The sequence below is a fragment of the Tursiops truncatus genome, chromosome 6 (assembly GCF_011762595.2).
Source record: "Tursiops truncatus isolate mTurTru1 chromosome 6, mTurTru1.mat.Y, whole genome shotgun sequence".
Taxonomy (NCBI): Eukaryota; Metazoa; Chordata; class Mammalia; order Artiodactyla; family Delphinidae; genus Tursiops; species Tursiops truncatus.
In genome coordinates this window covers 62450110-62473885 of record NC_047039.1, presented here as the reverse complement: position 1 = coordinate 62473885, position 23776 = coordinate 62450110, and the positions used below count along the sequence as shown (strand labels likewise).

The 23776-nt window shown below is 41.6% G+C and overlaps 1 long non-coding RNA gene across 1 annotated transcript in view; it reads right to left on the bottom strand.

Moving 5' to 3' along the window:
• The window catches only part of LOC117312779 (uncharacterized), a 66539-nt gene that overhangs the window by 21426 nt on the left and 21337 nt on the right, over nucleotides 1-23776 (bottom strand). The window contains exons 2-3 of the long non-coding RNA XR_012332512.1: nucleotides 11698-11956; nucleotides 6065-6164 (exon numbers count right to left, since the gene is read on the bottom strand). This is a non-coding gene — a long non-coding RNA (uncharacterized lncRNA). The remainder of the gene's footprint in view (nucleotides 1-6064; nucleotides 6165-11697; nucleotides 11957-23776) is intronic.

Genomic DNA, 23776 nt, shown 5'->3' with positions numbered 1-23776 from the left:
GCGCCAGCAGGGAAGCCCAAGAATGAATTACTTTTGGTTGTGGGTCCCACTGAAAAATGAATCCTTCATTAGGTAAAAAACATAGAACCCATGACATTTTCTACGCTATCTACTAAATACTCCCTTTCCAAGAATAACTCGTGACATTATAATTTAATCACTTCAATATTGGGTTTGTTAGATTAGCAAGTAAATTCACTCCCTTCCTTTACTGAAATCCCTTCAGGTTGATTTTCGCCTTCCTGTGCGACCGCGTCCATGCAGTATTTTGTGCCATTCCTGAAGGTTATGCCCATTATAAATTTAGTTGATTGAAGAAGCCCTCAATTTTCACTCTAAGTAGATATTTTTTCTAACATAAAAACATTAAATGGATAAAAGTGGGCCTCAGATCCAACTCGTGAAGACTTGAGCTTGAGAAATAGAGAATAATTGGATGTTACTGAAACAAAGATTGAGTGAGAAAATTCTGGTTGTAGCCTTCAAGGCAGACAAGCCGAGGAAAGGCCTGAAAACGTGAGGGACGGCTTATGAGGCATTTCAGCAGCCCAGCCTGAGGCGACAGCTCAAGTTCTTGCACTCCCCAAAGCTATGAGAAAATACACGACCATGGGAACTAGGGCAGAATCTTCAGAAATGACCACAGTTAAAGGAGAAGAAAAAAAAGTAGACCAGCCAAAAGGGTAGGACAAGGGCTATTGGGAAAAGATGACATAACCAAAGTTTTGAGCCAGAAAACTTTAAGACCTTATAGCCCAAATGGCTTTAATTTGAGATGAGGACCCAGGCTTTGAAGATGAACTCACTGTCCCCAAATCTTCGGTCCCAGACCCTTTCTACAACCCCTGCTAGAAGGAACACCAGGATAAGCAACGTCAAAATACACCAGCAAGCTCGTGGCGATAAGATCATCCTAACAGAAGCTACGTTCCTCTATCACCTCCCCGCGATCCACTCCCTACCCCAATTTGCTTTCCGGCGTTGTCCCGTTTTGATACTGATTGGGTGAAGAGCCATGATTTATGTTGTCATTGAAGCTGCCCAGCATCACCACCTGGCTCCCTCCACTGACAGGGCAGCACTGACTTAGTGGCATTGCCCTCGTTGATGTGACCAAATAACTGCCGAAGTCTGAAATAAGAAATAAAAGTCAATAACCCTGCCTGTCCCAAGAAGAATGAGTAAAGCCAGGGCCTAAACCGAAGTCGTCTTTTCCCTGTATTCTCTCCTGATCCCTTACTAAGAAATAAATATCTTGCTTCCAAGAAGACCTTGTGTTTTAGGGCCCACAGTGTAAGGCCAGACTTGGCTTTGGGAGGGAGGAGAGGTGAAGGTGGGCTGGCAGCGGGCAGGCTGAGGGAGGATACACCACCTGCGTTTAACTCTAGTCCCACCATTGACCAGCTGTGGCTGTTACTGAACTTTTCTGAGATTCCATTTCCTCACCTGCAAAAAAATCTGTATAATAATGCTTCCTCTGCAGGTTGTAAAGAAGAAAATGTATGATAACTCTGATTACATAGGGAATGCTTTAAAAAAAGAAAGAAAAACAAAACAGTAGCTATTACTGTCATTAAGAGAAGGAAATAAAAATTCTTCACCATCTTCTTTTTGCCAGGCAGAGGCCAAGTACTGTTGACATAAATTATCTCACTTAATCGCCATTTCTGCCCCATGTAATGTGTGTAATTAACCTGGCTCAGAAAGGTACAGTTATTAGCCCAAGGTCATTTGGCTGGTAAGGGGTGGCTCCAGCTGTCACCCCCAGGTCAGTTCCTCTCCGGGGCATCTTCTAGCAGACGGCTGGTTTAGCCAGGTTTCAGTGGTCCAGGTCAAGGCATTTGGCAAGGGAGGGTGTTATTTTCCTAGTGCCATATGACTTCCCCGTTAGTCAGCTGGTCCTGTGGAGTTGTAACTTTGAACATAGGCTGGGTCATTGCAGTTCTCAGGGTGTCTGAAAGGGGCTTGGACGCACACCAGTACTAGGCTCTGTTCTCCTTATATTCTGTCAAGCAAAACCCTACGTTTAAGTTGTTTCACTGACAGTTCGGAAAGTTCCTTCTCCTTGGATGGGTGAAGTAGTAAGGTTTTAAGCTATGTATTTGCCCTCCTATACATACACACACACGCTCACATAAATGTAGACCGTGTGTGTAAATATATACACACATATATACATACATAATACTGGAGTTCTGTGTCTCTTTGTATGCGTGTGTGAATGTTTGCAGATTTAGTTTTTTCCTTTCAGCACCAGACTCATGACCTACATTTTGGGATCCTTTACCGGGATGAAGAGGTCCCCTCCCACGTCATTATTCCTCTGCATAACTAATGTATGTCCTTGTAACTTCCAACAGAAAGGTCCTCCTGTGTTCTTCCATATTCTACACACAACTATTCATTTCCTACATGTGAAGTTACCCAGTCTTCCTGACCTTCAAAATCCAGCTGAAACCTTGCCTCCTTTGCTTGAAATGAAAACAATATATATTTTTGCAGTGAAGGTTCTAAATTTACAAAAATAAATGATAACCTCAAAGAAGGCAAGTTTTGAACCCAGGCCTCCGCTGTTAGAGTCCTAAGCTTGTAACCACTGCACTCTGCAGCTTCCCACTGATGCCAGCCAAGTAGCATCTGAAACAAGAGTGACTGGAAAGTGGACTAGAGGTTACCAGGGTTGGAATGGGGAGTAACTGTTTAATGGGTACAGAGTTTCAGTTTGGGATGATAAAGAAGTTCTGGAAATGGACAATGGTGACGGTTGCACAACACTGAAGGTGCTAAGTGACACTGAATTACACACTTAAAAATAGTAAAAACTGTCAATTTTAGGGCTTCCCTGGTGGCGCAGTGGTCGAGAGTCTGCCTGCTAACGCAGGGGACACGGGTTTGAGCCCTGGTCTGGGAAGATCCCACATGCCGCGGAGCAACTAGGCCCGTGAGCCACAGCTACTGAGCCTGGGCGTCTGGAGCCTGTGCTCCGTGACAAGAGAGGCCGTGATAGTGAGAGTCCCGCGCACCGCGATGAAGAGCGGCCCCCGCTTGCCACAGCTAGAGAAAGCCCTTCCACAGAAACGAAGACCCAACACAGCAAAAATAAATTAATTAATTAATAAACTCCTACCCCCAACATCTAAAAAAAAAAAAGATCCTTTAAAAAAAAAAACTGTTAATTTTATGTATGCATGTTTTTCCATAATTGAAAAAAAAAAGACAAAAGAAGAAACGGTGATCACCACTCTGTTGCAATTCATTTAACTTTTCCAAGCTTTAGTTTCCCCTCTAGTAAAATGGGAATATTGACACCTACCTTAGAATACTGCTGTGATGATTAAGTCCTAACATATAGAGCGCACCTAGCTCCCCCCACCCCCATGTAGCCCATTGTGATGCTCAGCTGGTGTTCACTCCCTTGGCTTTGCCCAGTGCTAACACCCCCATTCATTTAGACTCCTTGGGCTGAGCTACAGGAGGTGGGGCATGCGTGGGCTAAATGGGAAGACTGTCTGCTATTTGGAGGTGGTGGACCATCTTCTTCAAATTCCCAGCACTTAATAGGTGCCTAATAAATGTTTGTCCGACAAAACTGGAATGAATAGATAAACCACAAGGCGACAATAAAAGGATGTGAGCCATGTATCAGGAACTCTTAATCCACAGGGGAGATAAAGAATATTTGTTGTTGATGAGGTAATTCTGCGGTTCACTTGATTTCATTCCAGATTTAGGCTACTTTTTTAAAGCTGCCTTTTTATGTGCAGTTTTACTGTCTTGAACAACTGGAGCCAACGGGAAATTGGTGTTTGGGGGACCATCTGTAATAAAGGCAATGGCAGTAATAGGCACAAGTTGCTTAAGCCCCAGTTGGGGATTACACTGGAATCTGAAAAATGAAACTAGGCATTAATTGGATCCACCTTTCATTTTTAAGGTTGCCTAGAGTCTACATAGGAATGATCACTATAATTAGGTAATTTGCTACATTGCTTTTAAAGCAAAAGCAAGAGGCATAAAACTCGCCAAAAATATACAAGTTCTAGATGTATATAGTACTTTCATTATATACTCTGGTTGGTTAAGTGAAGAAGATGAGTCTAAGTGGAAACAGAAAGGGAAATAATAGAGCAAAAGAGACACAGGAGAGCAAGAAGTACAGGGTAGATTGGACAGACAAGCAAGGAAAACAAGAAACCCGTAGAGGGAGGAGGCATGAGTACAGAGAGAGGAAGAAACACAGCGAAGACCTAGGGTGATAAGTTCTCAGTTGGTTCTGAGGCAAGTGGAAGTGTAACCTACTTTTGTTACACCCTGAGGTTACCATCAGCCTCGATCACTACCATTTGATGGCCTCAGAGTTCATGGTCCTACAATTGCTGTAGCACCGTGTTCACTGTCTCAGAAAAAGGCTTCATCATTCACTCAGACACTCACAGGAGGCCCGGGCATCCATGAGCCCTCTCTCGTCCTCATCACTGTTGCCATGTTCCGCCTTTCTTAACATCTACGTGTATTACAGATCTATTCACCTATCTCCATCTCTACTGCAGGCCACTCTCCTCTCTCACCTGGAGAGGAAGTGTTGCCGTCAGATCTTTGCCCTCTACTCCAGCATCTACGCTGCTGGTAGTGATTTCTCAATGGCAAACCTAGTTGCCCTGGCTAAGGTTCTTTTGACTCCAGTAACAGAAACTCACACAAACAGGCTTAAGCTCCAAGCAGGGAAATCTATAATGCATATAAGATGCTAGAGCTTTTTTTTTTTTTTTTGTCTCCTGCAAGAAATGTCTCCTGTTCTGTGAGCTTCAGTGGGCATGATGTGGGGAGAAGGAAAGGAAGCAACTTCCAGGACTGGGGTGAGGTAAAGCAGAGATCCGAAGGGAAATGCGACTCCAAGCAGTGAACTCCCGATCTTGAGCCACACCCCCTGGGGCTCCGGGCCACCTCCAGGGCTGAAATAGTGACAGCCCAGGTGAGCCGCTGTCAGCTGGCCTCTCAGCTGAATGTGGTACAGACCTCTGTCCCTCACACCTGGAAGAGCCACGATGCCTGGGCAGGGCACCAGCACCCGGGGCCCCGTCCAGCCATATCACTGAGGACAAGACCTGCCATGATGAGGGAGAGGTTGCCAGACAAGGGGAGAACAGCTGCCTTTCTGGACACTGGTAAACATCTGGAAATGTCTGGGGGAAGAAAATGGCAGAACCAAAAGAGAGAGACAGACGGACTTCCTGCAAATCGGGGAACGCGGGCAAGATCATTTGTTTGCTTGTGTCAGATTATCTTTGCACAGCCCCACCAGCTACAGCCAGGTAGGTCCTATCAGGTAATGAAAGCACAGCTGCTGAGAAGCCTCCCCTGCTGGGGAGCTGAAGGGATGGAAGTCATCAGATGAAGGGGATACAGGCTATGTCACCACCCCAAAATGCCAACCGTGCGCCATTCGTCCTTGAAACCCTTTGATTCCCTTTCCATGAACTACACTGACAGTTCTCATACTCTAGCCAATATGAAAGTCACCTAGGGAGTATTAAAATGCAGATGCCTGGGCCGCACCCCTGAGATTCTGATTTAGGAGTCCGGAACAGGCCAGAGAATTTGCATCTCCATGGACCACAACACTAAGTAGCATTAACCTAAAGGATATAGTCCAGGCTTTTTAACATGATCTAATAGGCCTCCATTCCTGGTTTTCACCACTCTTTAGTACCATTACCTGCCACTCCTCCACCTTTCACATCACGCTCCAGCACCTACCCCGTGCAGCACGGTGTTTGGAAGAGCGCTGCAAGAATTCGGTTCTGAGGCTCCATCTGCACTTCTCCCAAAGCCCCCCAACTTCTCCCAAAGGAGGAAAAGTTGCTTTGAGTTAGACTGACTCCAGAACACTTACTGGGCCATATTTGCTAGTGGGTATGTGCAAAGGCCAAGCTCTGAATGTGCACCTCTCTCTTCTATTCCACGTTGAAGGGCCAAAACCCACGTCCCTATGGAGGACCTCTGGTCAGATTGCTGTGGCCATTCTCCCTCCCTTCCACCCAAGTAGCAGAAGTGGTAGGCTGACCTTTAGGAAGAGCAGGCCTGAGCCCTGGTTATCAGTCTCTCTGTGACTCTCCATATGCCTGTCTGTCTCACTCCTTCTCCTCCAGCCGATCTGGTATGATCTACAAGATTCAGATATGGGCAAAAAGGGAAGAAAGAGGTTCTCAGATTTTGAGCTCAGGATCCATGCTCCAATCTACACTGGCATTTGGAGGAAAAACTCAACCAGTATTAAATAAGTAAAATGATATTTTTCTTTTCTTTGTCATTGTTCTTTATTGCAAGGTCACTGCGTCTACATCACTGGGAGGGTAGGATTTCAGTATTCCTGGATCCCCTGGCCTTCATGCCATCACAATACTATCAAAACCTCACCCTTATTCCTTACAGGGCCCACTTCATAGCCTGGTGGAAAAGCCTAGGCCCAGGGTCCGGTACCCAAGGATTTAATTCCTGGCCCTGCCAACTAATTACTCTGTGCCTTCTTTCCTCCATGGTCAAATGGGGATTTAAACACTGACTTCACAGCTCTGTTGGGAGGTGTAACTGAGGAAAAGAACTTTGAAAAGTCTTTGAAAAGTCTGAAACGTCAGCCATTTTGCTAAAGTTCTATTCTTTTCAAGGAACACTGAGCCTGAGTCCAAGTGCTCAGCATAAAACTCACAGTCCTGGTGCCCCTTCTGGATCTCTCACCTATTCTTATCCTGATGACCCTCTTCCAAGGCAAGAAAGTCAAATCTGGAGCCCAGGGATTCTCAACCCCTGTCCAGATTGCTTTCCTCCACATTACAGAATGTTAGCTGTTGGGCTTCCCTGGTGGCGCAGTGGTTGAGAGTCCGCCTGCCGATGCAGGGGATGCGGGTTCGTGCCCCGGTCCGGGAAGATCCCACATGCCGCGGAGCGGCTGGGCCCGTGAGCCATGGCCGCTGAGCCTGCGCGTCCGGAGCCTGTGCTCCGCAACGGGAGAGGCCACAACGGTGAGAGGCCCGCGTACCACAAAAAAAAAAAAAAAAAAGAATGTTAGCTGTTTGCTGTATCTTCCACCACAAACATAAAATAGGGCTGGTCTGTGTCCCACTAGCTCCAAATATATTAACCAGGGATCCCTGCCTTTTGGACTCTGACACTGCAAGTGGGAATTCACCCATGACGATATCACATTACCAACCATATCATGAGACCTTCTTACAGCTGACTAGTCAGTATTAAATATATCCTGGGGTGGACCAGTGGGGATACCGCCGAGACGTCCTCCTGGATTCACCACCATTTCAACAAGCACATTTTGACAACCTCCTTTGCTGCCTTCTGCAGATCACCAAGCTGCTACTTTCTGTGTTGTCACATCATACTTTATGAGGTTATATGCACTGACTTGTATCCCAGCACCTTCTGTACAAAGGGACATTGACACACATTGGTTCAGCTTAACAGACTTTCCTATCAGGACTGACTCAAGGTACCTTGCAGCAGGTTCCACTTCACACTTCAGTATAAACTGAGAAGGCGGAAGTAGGCTCCAGATTGGATGGAAACCAGCTTTTATTATAAACCGCACACTCATAGGCCTTGTCTTAACTTCAAAACAGCCATGCAATTAGGGCATCGTTAAATCCTTTTATCAGATAAGGAAACAAAAGACCGAGAGGTTAAGCAACCTATCTCGACTTGGTCACACAGTTCATGCTGGAAACCAGAATTCAAATGGATAGGTTTGATTGATCACAAAGTCATTTGTCAAGATAGGAGCACAGAGACATCCTTTGTATTATGTTTAACTACAACAGCCGAACAGCCAACAAACCTACTTGCATAGGTCCCTGGTGTGCTTGTGTGCCCTGTCTCTCAGCCGCTTCTTAGGGAACACAGTGATTTCTAAACCTTCAACAATGACTTTCCTTATGCCTCACCACCTCCAAAATTTTTGAGAATAGGATACTTCAAACGTTCGGATGTCTATTGTATTTCTCTCTTGCAACTGGGCAGGGATTCCCCCCCCCTCCCCCGGGCACACTCTGATCCAGCAGCATGTGCCGTTCACGGCATAAAGAAAGAAGAGGAGTAGAGAACTGAGCATTGAGATTTTATTACAGAAACAGCGATATCGAACATCAATCACACAACTGTGGCCGGGGGGCACAAGTTGAAAACATGATGCAATTAACCTCCTAAAATTATTCACCTATGTTGGCATGAAATGGTTGACAAAGAAGGCAATGACTAAAGTGCAATTGTCCAGAAAACACTTCCGAAAACAGGTTTTAGGAAAAAAGGGAAAACAGATTACGGAGGTCAAAAGGACCTGGGACAGAAGCATTTTCAAAACCAGCTTAGTCCCCAAAACTCATCGGTCTCACTGCCATATGCATCCCCATTTGCAATATTCATCTTCGTCTTCAGGCCATGGTTCCCATACCTAGTTGTGAATTAGCATCTTCCTGGGAGCTTTTTTTTTTTTTTGAGGTACGCGGGCCTCTCACTGTTGTGGCCTCTCCCGTTGTGGAGCGCAGGCTCAGCGGCCATGGCGCACAGGCCCAGCCGCTCCGGGGCATGTTGGATTTCCCTGGACCGGGGCACGAACCCGTGTCCCCTGCATCGGCAGGTGGACTCTCAACCACTGCGCCACCAGGGAAGCCCCTGGGAGCTTTTTTAAATGCAGATTCTCAAGTCTCCTGTCAGATCTAAAGAATAAGAATCCTTGCAGCGTGGGACTAGGAATTGGTATTTATTAGACTTTCACTTATGTATCATTTGTTGACTCGAATGCAGCCAGTCACTCCGGGAACCGGCTGTTTTAACAGACACTGGCACACAAGACAATTTTCTGGAAGAAAAAAGTCCTTTGCAATTTAAATCAGAGCTCCTTGCTGTTTGAAATGCTTCGCGGAGGTCCAAAGACGTCTTCCGCAGCGGGACAGCATCAGTTCCTTAGTACAATTCACCTCTTCTCTCTCAACTCCCATGAGCCACCTCTTTATTTTTAACATTTTCTGTGTAAGGAAATGCTAATAATTTTGTAGCGTAATATTTCAGTTAATATTCTGGACCACAAAGGAGGCAATGCTCTGCTGACAGGCAAACCTATCACATTCCCTTGGAGATACTTATACACAGAGAAAGTGGGATCCTGGCACCAGCTCCTCTCTTTATGTACATGCGGTGCCACAGCTATGCTCAGACCCTGGCTAAGATTAGCAATAGAAGAAGAACAGGGAGCAATTAAATTCACTTCCTATTCCCAAAGCGAGGTTTTTGCTTAAGTGAGCAAAGGCTTCTGGCTGGCTCCTCTTTGTGGAACAGTTGTATCAAATAACATTTGCACAGCACTTTACAGTTTCCAAATCACTTTCCTTTTCAATACTATCTCATCTAATCATCAGAGTAGCCCAGAGCAGTAGGTATGATTTCCTCCATTTAACCTATAGAGGCTGAGGCTCAAGCAGTTAAATGACCGACACAAGTTCACACAGCCAGGAAACGGAAAAACACAATTTGGAACCAGGTCTTTCATGAAACAAACACAATGGTAAAGTTCAAGTTAACTTTAATACACACTATTGGCTAGAACCAAGGAAGACGTCAAAACCTAAACAAAAACTCGGCCTTGGAAATGGACTTTCAAACAGAAACCGAGTGTGTGAATTTGCTAGTTCTACTTTTCTCAGTAAGACATTTGTCAGGAAGTTTTCTGAGCTGTTCCACAGGAAGAATAGCATGGTGAGTAAGGCTATGGAACCAGAAAGCCTGCGTTTGAATCCCAGCTCTGCTATCTGTGAGCTTTGTGACCAAGGGCAAGTCACTTAACTTCTTTGTACCTCAGTTTCTTTGCCCATAAAATGGGAATAATAAGAATCGTGCACAACTTAGAGCATTGGTTGAAGATTTTAAAAGTTAGATCTATGTAATATATTTTAAATTATACCTGGCACACAGCAAGTTATCAGACACTTCCTTTGTACGTTAGTAAAAATATCTGCTCACACGCAATCAACTCTCAACTGTCCATATGGCGATTATTCTCTGGGTTTTAGGTTTTAGTTTGGTTTTCACCTATAGCAATCTGTGGCCCTGATACTCAGTTGCCCTTGAGGAAGAAGAAAGGAATTCACTCTTGCAGAGCAAGCACCACATTCCAGACCCTAGGCCAGACGTACCACCAGATGTATTTCTCACCACACCACCACCAAGTAGCTATCATTGTCCCCATTCCACAGACGGGAAAATCTAAGGCTCAGAGAGTTGAGTAAACCCTGCTGGTAAGTGGAAGGGAAGGTTAAATCCCAGTCTTTCTCTTTCCTGAGCCGTTGCTCTTTCAGACTGTGTTGTGCTCAATACAGATATGAATGCTATCCTTACTAAATTCAAACTGCAACCACATGCCTTCCCCCAAATCAAGCCATTGTCTCAATCTAGCTCCCTTCCCGGGGCAAATCCTGATGGCCTAGAGAAACCACTTCCTGGGAAGTCAAAGGGCATAGGAAGATGAACCACTCCGTCAAGTCACCATCAAACCAATGTTTTCACGAAGGAACGAAGGTGTGGCACGTGCTCCAATATGCCAAGTACTAGGGAATGATAACAGTACTTACCTTAGATGGTGATTACAATGATTAATTGAGTTATAACAGCTCTCACCTGCATGTCAAGGGTTCAATCGCTGTTAGTTGTAACAGATAGTGAAGCATAACGCTTCATTGCATGAACTTGGGAGCCAGATTGCCTGTGTTTAAATCCTGACCCTGTATCACTCACTAGTGGTGTGACCTTGGACAAGTTATTGAATCTGTCTCTGCCACAGTTGCTCACCTGTAAACTGGGGATAACAGTAAAACCTACCTCACAGGACTGTTGTAAGGATTAGATGAATAATACAAATGAAGCCTTAGAACAGTGCCTGGAACATAGTAACATAGTAACTACTGTATAACTGGTTGGTTTTATTATTAAGAAAATGGGGGGTTGCGTTGGGGGAAAAAGAGGTTGGTGAAACATGGAAAGACAGGCATTTACATATACTACGGGTGGCTGCACTATATTAATGCAACATTTTTGGAGGGCGATTTGGCAATATCCAACAGCATTTTAAATGTTTGTATCTTGTGATTCGTCAATTCCGTGCAGGGAATGTAAACTACAGATGTGCCAGCACAAATGTGTGCATTTGTGTGTTGAGGGAAGCACCTAGGGGTAAGCAAGGGCTCCTTTAACCCAATAAGGTTAACTATCAGAAGCCTAGGTAACAACACTCACAAGTAGAATAGTATCATAGAATCCCCTTAACATCAGGAATGGGAAAGGGATACCCACTATCATTGTTTCTAGTCAATACCATACTGAAGAGCAAGCCAAATGCATTAAGAAAAATAAATAAGGATTGGAAGGACAGAAATAAAGCTGCCATTAAGTACATATAAGATGACTGTCTACACAAAACTCAATAGAGTCTATAGAGAATTTATTATTATTAAAAGTAATAAGGGAGCTTAGCAAAGTAGCCAGCTATAAGAATAATGTAAAAAAATAAATTCCATTTCTATATAGCGACAACAAAAAGAAAATATAAGTTTTCAAAAGCTCTACTTGTTATATATTATTCTGTAACAAACTATCACAAAATGTAGTGCCTTAAAACAACAAACATTTATTAGCTCTTACTATATCTGAGGGTTAGGAATCCGGAAGTTGCTCAGCAGATGGCTCTGGCGAGGGGTCTGTCTCTCAGGAGATTGCAGTGGGTGGGGCTTTAGTCATCTGAAGGCTTGACTGGGGCTAGAGGATCTGCTTTCAAGACGGCCCACTCATGTGGATGGAGGCTGGATATTCGCACGTCTCAGTTCTCTCCACGTGGACCTCTCTGTAAGGCTACCTGAGTACCCTCAGGACACAGCAGCTGCCTTCCTGCACAGAAGGTGATCTGAGAAAGGACAAGGAGGAAGCCACAATACCTTTAATGATTTAGTCTCTGAATTAGTTCTGCTTTATTTTTTCCTTAGCAGAAAGTCTCTAAGTCCATTCCACACCTAATAAGAGGAAAATTAAGCTCCACCTTTTAAAGGGAGGCATTTCACAGAACATGTGGACAGATTTTAAAACCACCAGAGATATCATTTTTAGCAGAAAAATCCAACCTACTTAGGAATAAATCTAATGAAAGATGTTTAAAACTTTAAGGAGAAAATTTTAAAACTTTAGTGAAAGACATTAAAGAAGACCTAACTTAATGTAGAGATATATGTTAGGTAGTCTCAAAAGCAATTCCCTCAAACTGGTATATTAAATCAATTCATTTCTAATCTAAGCCTCCAACAGAATTAAAAAAAATTTTTTTTTGAACTTGAAAAGCAGATTCTGAAACTCATATGGAAATTCAAAGGCCCAAGAATAGTAAACACACTCCTGAAGGAGAGAAAGTACAAGACTGAAGAACACGCTCCACATATATCAAAACTTCTTATAAAGCTTGATAGCAATAGCAGTTAAAACAGTGTGGGATTGTCTCAGAAATAGACAAACTTTGCAATGAACAGAATAGCGATCCCGGACACAGACCTATACAACTATAGAAACTTGATACACACCAGAAGGAACACTGAAAATCACTTGGCAAACAGTATAGTATTTAATAAATAATGCTGCCACGACTGCTTATCCATGGAGGGAGAAGATGAAATTGTATCTTAACCTCAGGCCATATCTTTACATAAATGAATTCCAGGTAAATTTAAAACTTAAATGTAAAAGGCAAAGCTTTAGAGCCACAAAAGAAAATACACGAATATGACTTTGTGACCTTATGTTATGGAAGGGCTTCTTAAGCAGACATAAAAATATTAGCTATAAAAATAATTGATAAATTTAACTATATTAAAATGAATAAAATTGAACATTAAAAAAAAGAACTGTAAAGAAAGTGAAAAAGGCCCCACATGGGTAAAAATACTTTTAGATAACCAACAAAATAGTATCCTGAATATAAGGTATTTCTCAATTCTCAAGAGTGGGACTGCTATATCAATGTATATGTGAACTTTTAATTTTAATAGGTATCAATAGAGAATATTTAAAGCAGCTGTTAGCAATTCAAAGGGTTCTTCCCCACCAGCAATAAATCTTTATTTTTTGCCACTTTGATACATGACTAACAGTAAAACTGAATATTTTTTGTTTGTTTTTATTATGGCATGTTTTGTAGTATAAAAAGAGAGTTGGCATCCTTTTCTTGTTCCTGGTTCAGGAAAAATAGCTGCAGCATATGTTTATTGGTTATTTCTTTTGTTACTCTGTAAATGTCCTACTCATATTCTTTTTTTCCTCTACTATTCAACATTGTCTTGGAGCTATGAGCAAACGCAAAGATAAGAAAATGAAATAATCTGTATACACATTGAAAAGCAGAGGTAACTCTCCTGATTCATTAATATGATTTAGTTTCCAGAAACTGTATTTAAAAATGAAAACTTGCTACAATTAATAAGATAATTTGGTAAGATGGCTCAATACAATATAACTATACAAAGATCAATAACTTTTCTCTCTACTAGCAATAAGCACCTACAAATGGAAATATGGGAGACATTTCATTTACAATGGCAGACAAAGTGAATAAAGTATTTCAGGAGAAACTGAACAAGGCAGGCTTAAGACTTTTATAAATGAATCTGTAAAGTCTTACCAAGGTTCATAAAACAAGGTATAACGAATGGAAAGAAAAACTATTCTGGACAATTCTTCCACATTTATATCTGTCTAAAAGCAAGGAGGGCTTCCCTGGTGGCGCAGTGGTTGGGAGTCCGCCTGCCGATGCAGGGAACGCGGGTTCGTGCCCCGGTCCGGGAAGATCGCACATGCCGCGGAGCGGCTGGGCCCGTGAGCCATGGCCGCTGGGCCTGCGCGTCCGGAGCCTGTGCTCCGCAACGGGAGAGGCCACAACAGTGAGAGGCCCGCGTACCGGGAAAAAATAAATAAATAAAAGCAAGGAGTTGGGAATGAAATTGGTATATTTGCAGAATAATTCAGAATGCTGGTAACATGGCCCTTTCATTCAGTCACTCTGCAAATTTTTATTGGGTACTTTCTAAGTGCCATACTCGGCTACACACAAGTAATAATCCAGACCTGGTCCCTGTTCTCATGGAACTGATAATAATTTAACTAACAAAAGACAAGCTTTTATAAAATAATAAATCATGAGGGTTGGTAGAAGAGACCTTGAATGTCACCTGTACTTGTGTCATTATTTGACAGACGTGGAAACTGAGGTCCCGACAGGAGATGTGATTTGCTGAAGTTCACACAACTAGTAAATACAAGTTGGGACTAGTTCTCCTGACTTCCTCAACATACTCTTCTGCCGCTCAGTTTACAGTGTGAGGGGCTTTAGACTATGCTCCTTCGTGTAGTCTAATCCAGCACTTACAGAGATTTTATAGTATAGTTATACACATGATTACAGGCACAAGACTTGAGAAAATACTAGGCATCATGATGGTGCTCAGACTCTACTGATATTCTGTTAGACAATAAACAGAGTACATACAAACAAGGGAATACCAGGCAGTCATTAAAAAGATGATGTAAATCTAGAAATAGACCTATATATGAAAAAATGACTATGACACACATTAAGTGAATAAAGATTATAGAATGTTACATTTATCATCATGCTATGTATGTAAAATTATATATATATATATATCTAAATATAGGTATGTGAAATTATACAATATGTAAAATTATACAATTATACGTGTGTTTATGTATATGTATGTGTATACATACAGTGTGTGTATAGATATATATAGATATGCAGATTTCTGGAAGATCATTTACCATGACGTTAACAGTAGTATTTGTTAAAATATGAGGTGGACTTTATTTTCTTCTTTGTACATTTCTCTATTGTTGATTTTTTTTTAACATTGATCCAGTATCTTTTTTAAAAGCAATGAAATTTATAAGATAATTGTTTGAATAACTTCAGGTATCAGGAGCATGACCAACGGGTTAGAACAAATGTTTGTGTTAGAACATGGACATTGGATATAGAAATCACAGCAGGACCTACTCATCTAGTAAAAGGGATGGAAAAGCAAATCTGCATTTAGGACCCAATGATGACACACTTAGCCTCTACTACCCTTGGACTGCCAATCTTTGGGCATCTTGTCACAGAAGAAAAATAATGCCTAGATATAGAAATCCCTACTTGGCGTGCTTTCAGTTACATGCAGCTAAACAGATTCCTAAAAGCTGCATGCAATAAAACTTCTTTAAATTTGACTTTGCTTAGTCATAGTTTGTGATGTCCCTACATAGCGGGAGCTAAAATTGATTTTTGCCAAATTAATTTTAAAACAAATCAACAGTGAAATTATGAGGGCAAGGAAAATGATTCTCTTTCCTGAAAGACTAAGCTACTTATTAATCACAAGCCCTTTAGCAGCACCAAGCACAGGGTTACGTACAAGTAGTTGCTACGTCCACTATAATGATTTTTATTTATTCTATAACTCTTTTTGGCAATATCTTGCTAATCCAGTTACAATTTGATCTGAAGTCCAGAATACTGACTTTTCTCATGGAATTCTCTAACATTAGCTGCAGTACTTTAAAGTTTAATCTACATCAACTTAAGAACAATATAACCACAAATATATTCGTTTAAATCTACCATCTAGGCTTTTCAGTGAGTGTAACTCACACACACACACATTCATCACCTAAGGTCTAACTCTTCTGTTCTGATTTTATGAATAAACTTACCAATGCAGAGACACGATATTTTAGAAAGCTGCACAGAAAGTACTTACCTACACTATGTGATTTTGCCATGACTGATAACTATTGATCTGTCCCCCTCCCCCCGCAAAAAAAGGCTTGGAGTAAAACTACATAGGCAATTTGAATAATATAATTGAGTCACAATTAATCACTTGTAATTCCTTCCCTTTGCCACATTTATTAATCCTTAAAGGTTTTCAGAGAATGGTTCTATTCCACTATTCTTCGCATACCATCTGTTCAAGCACATTCCTTGTATTCTTACTAGATTTTCACAGATGCCACTTTTTAAATGGGCAAATCTCCTCAGGAGCATCATCTGGCTCCCTTCACCCCTACTTCAGGGAGCCCCCTAGTCATCGCAGTAATATCAGCATCAGAGCAGATGTTCCATATTCTCTGGCAGATTTCCCTCCCTCAGTAGAGTTCTTGAATGCAAATGTTTGAGATTTGAAAAAAATCTTTTGGGTGCAAGAGTTTTCTGCAATTGCTTTCTGTGTGTCAAATGCAGTGCACAGTCCTCTTTTCTGCTCTTCTGGAGACCTGGTCAGAGAGAATCTCTTTGCTCGAAGTGTAGGGAGCAGAAACAGATACATAGAGACAGAGACCAGAGAGAACCCTGGAAAACCAAAGAGAACGAGATGCAAAGTCAAATTATACAAGGCTCAACGTTTTAAAGGTCAGCTGGGTCTATTCTGCCATGGAAATTAAGCAACATTCTGGTCTGGGCAGAAGAGAGCAGATTGTTTTTGGAAGATATGTGAAATATAACTGACTACCTACTCAAAACAAAATGGAAGACTGAGAAATTTTCCATGGAATTAGATCACTGAAGGCAATTAATTTGGATAACTGATTTATTAATTGCCAGGGTCTGATACTGAAATTATTCAAAAACACTCCTTCCAGATCTACAGCTTGCTTGTTCCACATGAAAACAACCTCAAAGTGAAATTATATGCTGCAGCGATACTGAAACAATGTTAAGTTTGGAGGAAAGGTACTGGCGTTAGAACAGGGAATGTTGGTGGGAATGTAAATTGGTGCAGCCACTCTGGAAAACAGTATGGAGGTTCCTCAAAAAATTAAGAATAGAACTACCATATGATCCAGCAATTCCACTCCTGGGTATATATCCAGACAAAACTGTAATTCGAAAAGATACACGCACCCCTATGTTCACAGCAGCACTATTTACAATAGCCAAGACATGGAAACAACCTAAATGTCCATTGATAGATGAATGGATAATGAAGATGTGAGATATATCTATAAATAGATAGATAGATAGATATAATGGAATACTACTCAGCTGTAAAAAAAAGAAGAATGAAATAATGCCATTTGCAGCAACATGGATGGACCTAGAGATTATCATACTAAGTGAAGTAAGTCAGACAGAAAAAGACAAAAACCATATGATATCACTTATATGTAGACTCTAAAATGCAACACAAATAAACTTATCTATGAAACAGAAACAGACTCACAAATATAGAGAACAGACTTGTGGTTGCCAAGGGGGAGGGGGGTGAGAGAGGGATGGAGTGGGAGGTTGGGATTAGCAGATGCAAACTCATATATAGAATGGATAAACAACAAGGTCCTACTGTATAGCACAGGAAACTATATTCAGTATCCTGTAATAAACCATAAGGTAAAGGAAAAAAATAAAACAGGACTCCAGAGGCAGGCACGTACTAACTCACCTGTCTATGAGACCCTGGGCAAGTGGCCTGATTCATCTGACACCTGAGTTTCCTTATCTCTAATGTGAGCAGTGGGATTAGATGACCACTAGGTCACTCAGTACGTGTGTTTATAGTTTATGTTGAACTGGTTGCATCCACTTCCCAAAATGGCATAACAGGTGGCAAGATCTGTTGGATCAGCGGGGCAAAATGAAGAAAAAGAACCATATTGGAAGACTGTTTATGTATGTTTAGGAGAAACAATAAATGTAGTTCAGATATCAAAGTGAAGGTTTTCTAAGCAAGAGACATATCGTTAAGGGCTGCATGATCTGCCTTGGAATTACAGAGGAGAGGAAAGCACCCAGAGTGGCAGATAGATGAGTCCCAGATTCCAGATCCAGCTCTACCGGCCAATCACTGAGTAGCATCAGGCAGGAAACCCACGTCTCTGAGTCGCAGGTTCTTCATCTTTAAAAGAAGCAATTAGACAATGGATGTACTTTGGGAAAGTGGGTGCACCCTCCAGATTTTTTTTTTTTTTAAAGAAGATGTTGGGGGTAGGAGTTTATTAACTAATTTATTTATTTTTGCTGTGTTGCGTCTTCGTTTCTGTGCAAGGGCTTTCTCTAGTTGTGGCAAGCGGGGGCCACTCTTCATCGCGGTGCGCGGGCCTCTCACTATGGCGGCCTCTTTTGTTGCGGAGCACAGGCTCCAGACGCGCAGGCTCAGTAGTTGTAGCTCACGGGCCTACTTGCTCCGTGGCATGTGGGATCCTCCCAGATCAGGGCTCGAACCCGTGTCCCCTGCATTAGCAGGTAGATTCTCAACCACTGCGCCCCCAGGGAAGCCCCTCACCCTTCAGATTTAAGCCTGATTACAAGACATCGAGGAAAAGAATGTTTAGTTACAGACTTCTCTTCTCCCCGTCACTCACTCTTCCTTTCTCCAAACTCACAGACAACTTTAATTTGGGCAGCAAGAATTTCAACTGACTGAGACACTTTGCAATCAATCGCTGTTCCCATTCATTCCACGTTTCACCTATGATGAGACAGGTAAATTTAAAGAGAAGGAGGTAAACAAATACCTCAATAATTCAATTATTGGAAGAAATTCACCAGGTTTAGCAGACGCCTTAAAAAATAAAAACTTTTTTTTTCCTTTACTGGAAGTTGGAGAGATTGTTGTTTTTGTGATTTCTTTGTTTTGGCTTGGGTATTAATTATCAAGATCCTCATCAATTACAATCTTTGTCATTCACTGACAGGGACCACAAAGGTCTTGAAGGAAATGCAGCTTCCCAAGGAAAGGGTAAACTTCTTGTCCTTTCTCTCTCTCTGCCTTTCAGAACTAGGTCTGGGTAAATTTGCCAAAGTGTTTATATTCAGAAATCTTGTTCTTCTTACCATTTGCCTCAGTTTCTCCCTTTTAATACTACTCTCTTCCCAAGCCATCCTGAATCTGAATCTGTTCTGAAATGTCCCCACCCCCAAGCCTGCCCTCTACCTACTCACACTTCTCCATCTCATCTCATGGCTCCATTCATTCCTCTCAAAATTACTTTCTCCCTGTCTCATTCCCTTTTAGTTTGGGAAGTGGTAGGCCAGTTTATGGAGGCAAACTCCTATGACTGCAGGGTTACTGTCTTAAAAGTTCATTGCTCCTTGGGGCTCTGCATATTTAAAAGACACTGATTCAGACACAGATGACATCTTAACTCTGCCCTATTCAACATGGTAGCCACTAGCCACTTGTGATAATTTACATTTAAATATAAATTAATTAAAATTAAATAAAATTGAAAATTCTGTTCCTCAGTGGCCCTAGTCATGTTTTCAGCCATAAGAGTATTTCTATCAACACAGAAAGTTCTGTTAGTCAGCACTGCCTTAACATAAAGGGATTCATTTTAATGGTGGATGGCGAATAGGACCATTATTTCTGTGCTGAGAAACTCTACAGGTGCTAAAAATGAGTACATTTGTGTGTTGTAGGTGTAAAATCAGGAACTGGGGAAGGAGGTGGCTGGATGAGGGAGAGATGACTATCTTTTGATGAGTATTATAGGCCACGATTTGGGCATATGCAGGCCAACTGAAAATAAAGCAGAGGGGCATTCTTCTTTTATATTCACAGGAAATCCTCCAGCAACACATTTTACAGATGAGAAAACTGAGACGAAAAGATGTCAAGAAATTTGCCCAAAGCTTTGAAACCAGAATGCAAAATCATGTCGGCTTGAATTCCAATATTCTTCCCATTGTACCCTGCTGCCTATAAATCTCTGTCACCAGGGCAATGGGACTCATAGCCACTATTCCCAGCCACTGAGCCTCAGAGCTCACTAGTTTTCTTTCCCTTCAAAGTAGGGCTTGGGGCCACGTCAGTACAGAGCATAGATACTTTTTAACACTTTCTTTTGAGATAATCCTAGATTCACATGCAGTTGTAAGAACTAATACAGAGAGATCTTGCATATCTTTTCAATATATATCTTTTAATCTGCTACAGACTTGGATATTCTACAAGGCTGTCTTTACCCTAGAAGACTTCAGAAGCTATTGGGGAACGCATAAGTAAATAATTACTATAGCCCTTGTTAAAACAAAAATGCAATGTCATTTTCACCTATTGGTTACCAAATAATGATAATACTAATGATGTCATAACCAAGGCATGCTGAAAGAGACACTCCCATATTTTATTGGTTAGAGTGTAAAGTGAGGCAAATTGGAAAGCAGGTTGGCAATATGTATGCAATATTTCCATCTTTCAGCTAGTATATTTTGAGGCCTGCTATATGCCAGGCACTGGCCTAGACCCTGGGGAAAAACAGTAAGCAGAGCAGACACTGTCCAGCCCTTCTGGAACTTGCTGTCCTGTCTTGTTTATGGGCAGATAAGCTTTTGTGAGAAGTGCCATTATAGGCATAGAGAGAGCTGTTACAGAATCACAAGTGAGAGGAGGTGAACTCAGCCTTAGGAGACTAGGGAAGGCATTCCTAGAGGGAGGATAAGGGGAGATAGCCTTCCATCTATTAAATGATGAACAGGAGTTAGCCAGAGGAAGGAGACAGGGTGGTGTGGAGAAAGAGTATCCTCAGCAGAAGGAACAGCAGGAACGGCCCATGGGAAGGCTCAAAATTAAGAGAGAATGGCCTCAAACCTCTGGCAAAACTACCTTAAGGAATAACCCAGAATACAAAAACAAACCAACCAACAACCTTTCAAAGACAAAGACTTTTATCACATCACTAGTTAAAATAGTGGAATATGGAAAAATATCTATTTCGATAAAAGATCTTTGGTCATGTGATGGATGGTACACCCACAACATGGAATATTTTGTAGCCGTTTAAAATAATGCTTACAGGGCTTCCCTGGTGGCGCAGTGGTTGGGAGTCCGCCTGCCAATGCAGGGGCCGCGGGTTTGCGCCCCGGTCCGGGAAGATCCCACATGCCGCGGAGCGGCTGGGCCCGTGAGCCATGGCCGCTGAGCCTGCGCGTCCGGAGCCTGTACTCCGCAACGGGAGAGGCCCGCGTACCGCAAAAAAAAAAAAAAAAAAAAAAAAAAAAAAAATAATGCTTACAGTGTTTTTTAAAATACTAAAAATGCTTATGTTAAAATGTTGAATGAAAAAGGCAGGATACATAATTTTATGTCTAATATGACCACAATCATGTTAAGTATACATATATAATTATATATATATAAAATTAAATGTAAGGAGACAAGTTAAAATATTGATAATGACAGTCTTTTGTGTGTGTGTGTGTGTGTGTATGTGCTGCCGAAGCAAGCACAGCAGTCTTTTGATAGTGAGATTTAGGTGATTTTCATGTATATGCTACTTTGTAGCATGATGTTTAGTCTGGAGCAGAGCCCAGCTCCACCATTTACTATCTGTGTAGCCTTGGATAAGTCACTTAACTTCTCTGTCTCAGTTTCCTCATCTGTAAAATAGGAATAATTATAGCACCTATGTGATAGGTTGTTGTAGACATTATCATAGTACAGTATCTGGGCATGATACTGTTATTAATGTATGGATTATTAGTACTCTGTTTTCTATTGTTAAACTTTTTCTTTAGTGCACGTATATAATTTTTATAATGGGAAAATCACTCTTCATTAACAGAAGCGCCTCATATTGTAAGCTAGTGGGATGTGTTATCTTAAATGAGAACACCGAGAAGGGACAGCTTCCCATCCTGGGGAAATAGAGGGATGTCAGACAAGGGTCTCTGAGGGAGAAGGCGACATCTGAGCTGACTTTGAAGAACAAGGACTTAGGGAGAAGAAGGGCAGTGGAGAATTCTAGACAAATGGAACATCAAGCAAAGACTTAAAATCTTAGGAATCTCAAGGCAGAATGGGGCTTGAAAATCAACCAGCCCACCTTTCCACCCACGCGGGTCTCCCTCTGCAGCACGCCCTACAGATGCTTACATGCACTCAGCCAGGAGCAGCTGACTGCTCTAAGAACAAATCCATCCCCCGGTTGGACAGTTCTCTTTGTTAAGAAGTGTCTCCGTATGTGGACACTCATCTACCGTTGCACTTGCGTACATACACATCAGAGAAAATCCAAGCCACATGCCCACACCGACACATGCACATGTTGGGAGTACCGGTCACCTAACCGTGGTCCAGCAAAGCAAAACTCCTCAATCTACTTCATGGTTGCGGTGCTTGTGGCTTGACTCTGAGACTAACAAACATTACTAACTCTAAGGTTTTTAAGTGCAAAAGCCATAAGAGTGTTAAAGGTTTAGGTTAAAAAGTGGTACATGATTGCAATAGAAAGAGAGGAAATTAAAAATATAAAAATAGTGATGCTTTCACTTTTTATCATAGGATAATTCATTCTGAAGGAAAAAGGTGACTTTCGGCACCACATGAAAACTCCTGTGACCGTACTCAACACAATCTAAAGAAGAGATGGCATTGGAAAATGGCCAAGTGTGTGTCTGGAGAAACAACATCGATACTGTATGCCGACTGGAGAACCCTAGAAATGCAGTGAGCAACTCAGAGGCCAGGCCTGGCAGGAGGCTTTACTGGAAGCTCATAGGTCTGAGCCCCGCTGGAAGCCAAACACCATCTGCCAGTGTTAATCTATCAGGTGCAGACCTTGTAGCCACTGTTACCTGTCCCAACATGTTTGAAGCATAGAACTGAACTATATGATAAAGACAGCGCTACAAATCCACGAGGAAACAACAGATTATTCAGTTAATGCATTTGAACATCTGGATAAAAGCCCAGAAAATAAAGTTGGGTCTCTACTTCACTGTCGACATCAAAATTAATTCCTGATGGATCAAATCCTTACATGAAAAATAAAACTATAACAAGTAAATTTTTTAAGAATGATAGAGAGGTGAAGACATTTCTAATAGAACACCCAGAAGTCATAAAATAAATATTTAACATGGAAAAAATCTCACCAAAGGCTAACAGGAAAAATATTTGTAATTCATAACACAGGCAAAGGGTCTGTTTTCATAATATAGAAAGCTCTCCAACAAATCAGTAAGAAAATACCAAGAACTCAGTGAAAAATAGAGGAAGTAATATAGTAGCTCTGAATCACATGAAAAGATGCTCAGTTGCATTCACAGTAAGAGAAATACAAATTAAAATGAACTCACACATCACTTTTCATCTATAAAATGGGCAGAGCTCAAGGAGTGTGATAATACACTCTTAAACACTGATGGTGAGTTGTCAACTGGTAAAGCTTTCATGAGGGAAATTGGGGATTATCAATCAAGATTACAAATGTGGTTTTTGACCTAACAGCTCCACCTATAATAATTGATCTTTCATGTATCCTGACACATGGAAAATAGTGTAGGTATCAGGTTATGCATTACATCATTGTTTATAAGAGCCAAGGTAGAAAACAACCTGAATTCTGTCACCATCAAACTACTAAGTGGCTATTTTCAAAATGAGGCAGATATTTATGTTCAGATAGGAAAACACCTCTAAGATACATGGTTAATGGGAAAATAGCAAAGTGAATAGCATACTGTAATTTGTGTTAGTAATAAAGAGCTACTTGGATGATAGATGGAGACAGGTTTTTGCTTATATATGTTTAGAATATTTCTGGAAGGGTAACCGAAACCTCAGAGGCACACTCGATAGCTAGAAATTCGAGCTGGGGGAGAAATAAATTTTCTACCGTAACGCATCTTTGTACCTTTTGAATATTTTGTAGTGAATGTGTATTAGCTATTCAAAATAAATTG